Source organism: Fukomys damarensis, unplaced genomic scaffold, assembly GCF_012274545.1.
Source record: "Fukomys damarensis isolate Sample0158 unplaced genomic scaffold, DMR_v1.0_HiC HiC_scaffold_27, whole genome shotgun sequence".
Taxonomy (NCBI): Eukaryota; Metazoa; Chordata; class Mammalia; order Rodentia; family Bathyergidae; genus Fukomys; species Fukomys damarensis.
In genome coordinates, this window is record NW_022900939.1 from 43,250,245 (window position 1) to 43,258,217 (window position 7,973).

At 38.3% G+C, this 7,973-nt stretch overlaps 1 long non-coding RNA gene across 3 annotated transcripts in view; it reads right to left on the reverse strand.

Annotated features, from left to right (window-relative positions):
- The window catches only part of LOC104857795, a 107,804-nt gene that overhangs the window by 96,611 nt on the left and 3,220 nt on the right, over positions 1-7,973 (reverse strand). For 2 of the 3 annotated variants that reach the window (XR_778975.2, XR_778974.1), the window contains exons 3-4: positions 6,413-6,735; positions 4,717-4,890 (exon numbers count right to left, since the gene is read on the reverse strand). This is a non-coding gene — a long non-coding RNA (uncharacterized LOC104857795). Of the gene's footprint in view, positions 1-4,716; positions 4,896-6,412; positions 6,736-7,973 lie in introns of all 3 variants that reach the window. The other variant, XR_002025134.1, reaches the window with a different exon arrangement.

Consider the following 7,973-nt stretch of genomic DNA (forward strand, 5'->3'; position numbering starts at 1 on the left):
TCATAGAACATGGTTAGAGAACATGATTAATGGTCATGTCATCAACATTAATCTTTATAAAATTATGTTATTGTTGTTTTGAGGGCTTTGTAATATATAAATGTATATTAAGCAATGTGTTATAAAAGTATCCTAGTTACTCTTTCTTCTTTGTTTACAAGAGTTATTTTTGTTGATATGTTTACTGGATTCTTTGGAACAAGTGGAAAGTTAAACTGATATTGATAATTAAAATATATTTAAATAGTATCTTTTATTGTATAATATACATTTCTTGCTTCAAGAAAAGCTCCATTATTTCGGTTATTCTATGAGTAATTAATTACTCATGGGCTGATAGTTGAAGCACACACAGAACTATTTAGTTATCTTTCTGGCTGTTGTTAATTTTACTTCTACAATGAAAACAAGAAACTCTGAGCATTCGATAACAGGGCATAAATGATAACCGTACTAGACATTTATTTCAGATGTTTTCCATCTAAATTTAAAAACTGGTAACAGCAGGTTCTGCCTTTGATGGAAACTTTTGTCACACCTTGGCCAAACACAGAAGGAAGACATCCCCATCACACGGGCAGGGGAATGGTCATCTGTTTACATTTTAGCAGCCTGGTGCAAGCAGGGTGTGGACTGCTATGAAAGCTCTTCAAGGAGTGTGGGAGAAGACACCATGCTGTTTCCATCCCCTCCCTAGCACACTGAGACACCTCAGAAAGGTGCTCCTGCGGTACTGAGACACAGAGAAACCAATGGCACAGAAAGTCTTGCCTCAAGAAGAGCTTCATTCTTACTCCACTAGGCAAAGAACAGTGAAACTTGTCACATGTTGTACTAGAGCTCGGTAAGTGTGAAGTATGGGAAATAACAGCTCTTTAAACATGGCGTGCGAGGAGGTGCAGAGCACGCAGCACTCTATTCTAATGCCATTGGTGACCCTGCCCTCAGGAGAAGGAAGCTCTCCTGATCAAGACCTCTTACACTTAGGGGCAGGACCTGTTCTCTTTATGAAGATGGAGAGTGAAGCTGGGAAATTTGCACCTGAAGTTAAGGAATAACATTAGGCAGACAGGACAAGGAAAGGAGAGAACATGCTATGGTTCCTAAGAGAAGTCAATGTGACAGTCCTGGTGGAAATTAAAGAATTCTTAGAAATTCATCTGACCTTGAAATACATCTGACCTTGGGAACCACATTTACTGCAGCAGTTACGTGACATTTATGACATCAAGAGCTTATTTTAGAATATGAGAGTACGGCCTCTCAGTGACACGTCATCAAGAAAGTGCAGAGCAAACTGTGTCATCTCATACCAGTAGGAATGGTCAAACAAAACAAAACAAAAACAATAAATTCTGCTGCCAATGTGGGGAACAGAGAACACTTATCCACTGCAGGAGTGAATTTAAATCAGAAATTAGAAAAGTGATTAACAAGAAAAATATGGATGTTCCTCACACAACTCAAAGTAGATCGAACATCACCAGCAGCTTACCACTCCTGGATATGCATCTAAATAAAATTAAATCGGCACATCAAACTGATACCTGCACACTCGCGAGTACTGTAGCACTCTTAAAAATGGCAAGATAGGGAGATGACTTAGGTGTGAATCAACAGAGGACTGCATAATAAATGCAGTGCACGTACACAGTGGAGTACCGCTGGGACAGAAAGATGAATCTCGTTATCTGTGGCAACGTGAGGTTACCTGAAGGAGCCCGACAATGGAAGGCAAAAACGACCTGTTCTCTCTTGTATGTGGGAGTTCCAAACTTTGATCTAACATGTAGAGGCGGATGATGCAAATTAGTAATTACTAAAGTCCACAAAAGATGAGGTGAAGAAGGGTATTGGAGGTTGGCGACAGACACCAGGACGCAGGGAGGAGGAACACACTGCATCGCTCTACAGCTCTCTAGGCTGAGGGTACTTGTTTTGCATCTGAGACAGTTTTAGGATTCCTCCTCTGCTGACCATTTATGACAATCATATGCGTGTCTAAGACTTACACATAATTAATGCAAGCTATTTATAAGATGTGTATGCTTACAATTTCAATACATGGATGTAAAAAGTTCAAAAATCAAAGAGGACATTTACAAATGTGGGAAATACAGAGAAAGTTCGGAAACAGACCTAGCTGTATATAAGGTCAGCTAATTGTGAGCTGAGCGGCTAAGACAGCTACAAGGAGAAAAGCTAGCAATTAATCAATGGTGAAAGCGCTTCTTCATATATATGCGTGGCCCTACTTGAAACAGTAGGCTTAACAAAAAGAATAAATCCGTAGCATCTATCTATTAATATCAGTCCCCAAAAGATACTATGAACCCAAGTGTAAAAGTTAAATCTGTATTTCTCAGAGAAATATAGAGAAACTACTTATGATTTTCAAATGGATAATTATTTCTTAGATGAAGACAGAAAACCATAAAAACAAGGGAAAATATGATAAATTTCAAATTGCATTAGTGTTTCTCTTCAAAAGATATAGACAAGCATATGAAAAAGGATCCAGAGATGATGAGGAGAGAATGCTTACAAAATATATCTGCGTACTATAATTTGAGTACATTAAAATTAGAAACACAGGCATCTGCACAACCCAGTAATACAAATTAAGAAATGATCTAATTTAAAAGGTGAGTGAAATTTTGAGTAAACCGTTCTCCAAAGACAACAGATGACTGGCATAGAATTACATGTTCAGCATTATTCTTCGTTATAAAATATACTGACATGCTTTTGCAATCATCAAATTTTCAAAAAAGCAATAACCACAAAACTTTAAAACATCAACACCAGAAATAGTAACTGCTATTGGTAATACATGTATAGATAGATAGATAGATAGATAGATAGAGATATTATTTATATACATGTATTAATATATGTGGATAATAAACTTATCTTCAACATAGTGAATATAACACTGTCAAATCAAATTAAAGCTACTAACATCTTAATTGTTATATTAAGCAATTAGCACAGAAGTACTAACCTCTGATCTAGCAAGATTTATGGTATCATTTTCTGACAACCAGAGTTTTAAACTATAGTGAGACAGTTCCAGGTTTTCTATGGAGGAGGGGAATTATTTGGATATACTTCGTTGCTAGAAATCAATTCCACAAAATGACTATGATAATTATGTTATTTGGGTAAAATGCTCAAAAGAGTAATCAATAGAAACTAGGCGTGGTAAAGAACTCTTGCATGATATCAATTCCAATGATTTATTAACAGAGAAACACAAAAACAAACTATATTGACCCATCACTGATCCCTCCTAAACTTGTTCCAATCCAGAGTTTTGATATGCTCATGTTTCTACCGTTTAAATCACACATTTTCAAATTTAAAATGTGTCAGCTAACAGGAATGGCATCTCTATGAGCCTGGGTCAAAGATATTTTGGACATGTCAAATTCTTGAAATTTAGCAGATATGAGTCATGACAGCCGTCAGGACCCTGAATTGCCTTATTAACATTTAAACGATGGTGAATGCTAAGTACAATTTAAAGGATGCATTCTGCATAAAGAATAAATATTTAACTAAAATGTTTATTTAAAACATGCATGGATGTGTTCCTGTGAAATGTCTAGTCCATAAATATTAGTGTAGCATTTTAGAAGTTAAACAATTATGTCTAACAGCTTCTGAACATGAAGTTGGGTGCTGGGGTATAGAACACAGGCAGGAAGCTTATTAGTTTACGTGGAGAGGTTAGGACCACTTTCTCTGCTCAGATTCATAAAGGGGCAAATCAGGACAAGCAGCTACCAGGGTTGCTTTCCTTATGGAAGTGCGGAAAGGAACCTGTAGCCTAAGTACACTCAAAAATCACAGAGCTTCTAAACACAAAATCTGCTCTCTACTAGGGAAAGGAGATCGACTCCCTCTTCCTTGTGTGAAACAAAAGTCTGTGTTCATATAGCTATATTTCTACCAAGCTAGGAGTTCTACAGCCCAAGGGAGGAAAAAGGCTAGCCTTTGGGAGTACCTCTTCAGAAAAGACGACATGCCACATACCTCTCTATTCCCACTTTAAGGATGTCACAGTAATGATCTCGTAGTATAAATTCTGATAAATCTGTTTCCTAATATTTATTAATACAAGCATATGGAAATAGCACAGAAGAGAAGCCCATGTCATTTCTCGTGTGTGTGTGTGTGTGTGTGTGTGTGTGTGTGTGCGCACACGCGCTACTGGGTTTGAGTGCAGGGCACTTCAATGAAATTGTATCCAGCTCTCCTCCTTTATTTTTAGACAGTATCATTAAGTCGCTGATTTGCCCAGGCCGTGTTCAAACTTGGGATCGTCCTGCATCAGCCTCCCAGAAATCTGAGATTACAGGCATGTGCCACAGTGGTAACTTATAGAAAATAACTCGAATCAAACTAACAGAAAGATACTTCTTATTTGCTTATTTGGCTTGGTCATTTTAAACCAAACATTCAGAAATTGTTTTTTTCTGATAAGCAAATACTTTTATTCAGTAAAAATTAAATATATTTACCACAACTCTGAAGGAGTTTCAGAAATGTTTTGGAGGGACTGATTACACTTTGCAGGGAGGGAAAAGGTCTCAGACTGCTTAAAATATATTCGTCATTAAGAGAAAACCTTGTGTTAAGAGCACATGGCTGCTTTGTTCTGTTACAAATTGGCACACTCAATAAAGCGAATGAAGTGCTGCTACTTCCTACCTTGAAAGCGGCTGAGCTGTCTTCGTGCATGATGAGGATGCAGGGGAAGGGTATCTTCAGATCTCAGAGCTCACGGCTGGAGTGAAGTCAGCTGCGTCTGTCACGCGTGGCTTGTCCTGCCTGTGTCCTCTCCACCGCTACACTGGCTGAAGGGCTTCGCCACACGTACTTAAGCTGCACTTTCAAGATACAAATGGACATTGACAAATGTCCCTTGTCCACTTTTGAAGATTATTTGATGTCAATAAACTGGAAAAAGTAAAAATCTGATACCTAATGGGGCAATTTGCAAGTTCACTGAAACATTCTCTAATCTCAATAAGGCTTGTTCTACATCATATACCTCCCGTAGCTCTACTCTTCACTGATTCTTTACAACCAAATTGTTTCCTAAGAGCACTTGACATATATATTGATTCACTAATCATCATTAGCATTCTACTGATGCAAATAGAATGCATTTTTGTTCCTATTTTATAGGTGGAGAAATATAACATTTAACCACTGTGAGAGCTTACAGCCTCATACAGAGCTGGAATTAAATTCTGGGACAGTTTCTTATTCAAGCATCCTTTACCTTTCTCTACAGAGGCACTAAGGTATAAAATAGAATATTAAATCTTCCAGGGCTTATAACAAAGTTCTTTGTACTGTATTAATACCTGTATATTTTTTTAAGTCTTTCTTTTCTTTTTTTTTTTTATTTTTGAGAGATAGCCCTGCCCTGCTAGAGTCCTAGGTTGGCCTTGAACTCAAAATTGTCCTGTGTCAGCTTCCGAAATAGCTGAAATTTCAGGCATATGCTGCCACGCTTGTCAACATCATTATTCTTAGATATTTATGTCACAAATAATATTGTTAAAATGGTATCGAACATAAAAGATACAAATATGACAGAAAATTTAAACTAATCGGCTAGTCACACATACATGCACACACACGCACTGTTAGGGACCTGACGCCGCCACTATGGGCCCGTTTCCGGGTTTTTCATGCCTCCGTGCCACTACTTTAAGTTTCCTTTTCCCAAAGCCACGATAGTTTAGAAAAATAAAACAGCTTCTGCGAGGCTAAGTCCTTAAAAGGCAACATGGCCTGCGATAGGTTCAAAGTAGCCCGCCTGCTCACAGATACGCAATAGCCCAGCCCTAAACCAACGACAGGACCCTCCCTTCTTCGTCTCTGTCTGATCTGTTCTCCCGAACAAAGTCTGCTGTCCGACCTCCGGGCGTGTGGCCTTGTTGAGCTTCGCTGTTCCTCCTCAGGCACATGTTTATCCATTTGGTAAGTAGAGGGCGTGTGGCCTTGTTGAGCTTCGCTGTTCCTCCTCAGGCACATGTTTATCCATTTGGTAAGTAGGATATTTACGTAACACGCGTAGGTTTTAAGAGTAGCTTTTGAACAGACGATGGATGGATGCACAGGCGCCTTGGGCCTGCCCTCCGTGAACAGAGACCCCAGGTGCCGCTCCAGGGGCGGCGGGGGGAGCCTTGCGTCGGACTTCCTCTACTTTTCCTGCGAAGGTGCTAAGGCATGAAGTGTGCCACGCTGGGCCAGAGAGCCACAAAAGAGGTTCGAGACGCTGCCACTCACCCTCACAGATTTCCTTTCTTTGCCTCTTTTCTAGATGAAGGCAGAATTTCTGTGTTACTCAGCAGCTACAATCCAGTGGGCTCCGAGCGGAAAGCCCTCTTACCTGCTGAAACGCGCGGTTTAATTCAAGCTGCACAGAAGGCTGTGAAGTGGACTCCGCTACCCTTCTGTGGTGAACAGTTTTGGGACGGGGTCCATTCAGCGAAAGGAGGGGCAGGCCCCAATTCCGCGAGCGTGCCGGACTCGCAGTCGGCAGATGGCGGCTGTACGGTGGCTGGCAGGGCACACAAGGCAGCGCCCGAGCCTTTGCTCCCAGCATCCTCTGCTGCCAATTGGCTTCGGACTACAGAGGAGCTGCTGCTGGTGTGGGCGTGGCTTCTTCGTTTATTTCTAATATATCTCTTCTTAGGTCGGAAAAAGCAGAAACTGAAGTGGGAGTAAAGAGAAAGGGAGAAACTATAATTTAATAATGCTGTCATAATTTTTAAGGCTAAATAAATTCAGAACTAAAAGTTTTTGGTCAGAAGATTTACTGACAGGAAGAGTAGTGGTCGAGTATATAAACCTTTAGAAAAAGAATGCTTAAATAAACAGTCTTGTGAAGAGTCTTCTATAAATATAAGGCATTATAGAAAGACTTTCAAAGTTGATCCAAGGAAAGTCAATTCTGTTTCTATAGACACAATCTATCAGGTTTTGTGGGGCTATTCGGAAAAGCGGTCATGCTTACAACTACGAAATATAAAACTTAGAACAATCTGTACATATAAATACACTAAAACTGATAAATTCATTATACAGATCAATAGACCAATACTGATAGACCCACTATCTTTTTATATATAAAGGTCTATATTTGTACTTATGTAGTTGTTTATATTTACGTAGTTCTGTTTATAAGTACATATTATAGTAATATCTTTTAAGACCAGTATAGAGGTACCTGGTTAACTATAAAAATATATTTTTAGTTTATGTGACAGTCAGAAGCCAACTTTGACAACTAAGCAAGATGTGTCCAACATTTCCCTAATCATGTAGTGATTCTTTCTTCAGCAGTCTCTGAATAAGAATGACCAGGTAACTGAAATAAACTTTAACGAACTCTTAAAACCATAATTATAGCTACTTGCATATTCGATTGTAAAATACCCTTTAAATATGCATTTATATGCATGTATATTATTTCTAATATCCAGAATTTAAAACAAGTAATAACATCTAATGCTCTTTAAGCAGCTAACAGTCTTACTTTCAGCATTGTATCTTCATACTCTTAAAAGAAAAGAAAATTCACTTATTTTCTTCAAAGCTACATTTTTCAATGCAGTGATTATAGAAAATTTCAAAGTACAGATGAGTTTCAGACAAAGATATCTATTAAAGCACTAATTAGAGAGAACTATAGACACCTCATTGTTATGAGGCCTTATTTAGGCAAACAGTATATATGTTATAAAGGATTTGGTTTTCTCATATTTTTCATTTTTGTAACAATATCCCAGGAAATTATGTACAAATAAGATGATGCCATTTGATTGACTCCAATCCTTCACATTACTGTTATTTTCCAAAAGGTGTACATGGATTTTCTTTCTTTCTTTTTCTTTCTTTCTTTCTTTCTTTCTTTCTTTCTTTCTTTCTTTCTTTCTTTCTTTCTTTCT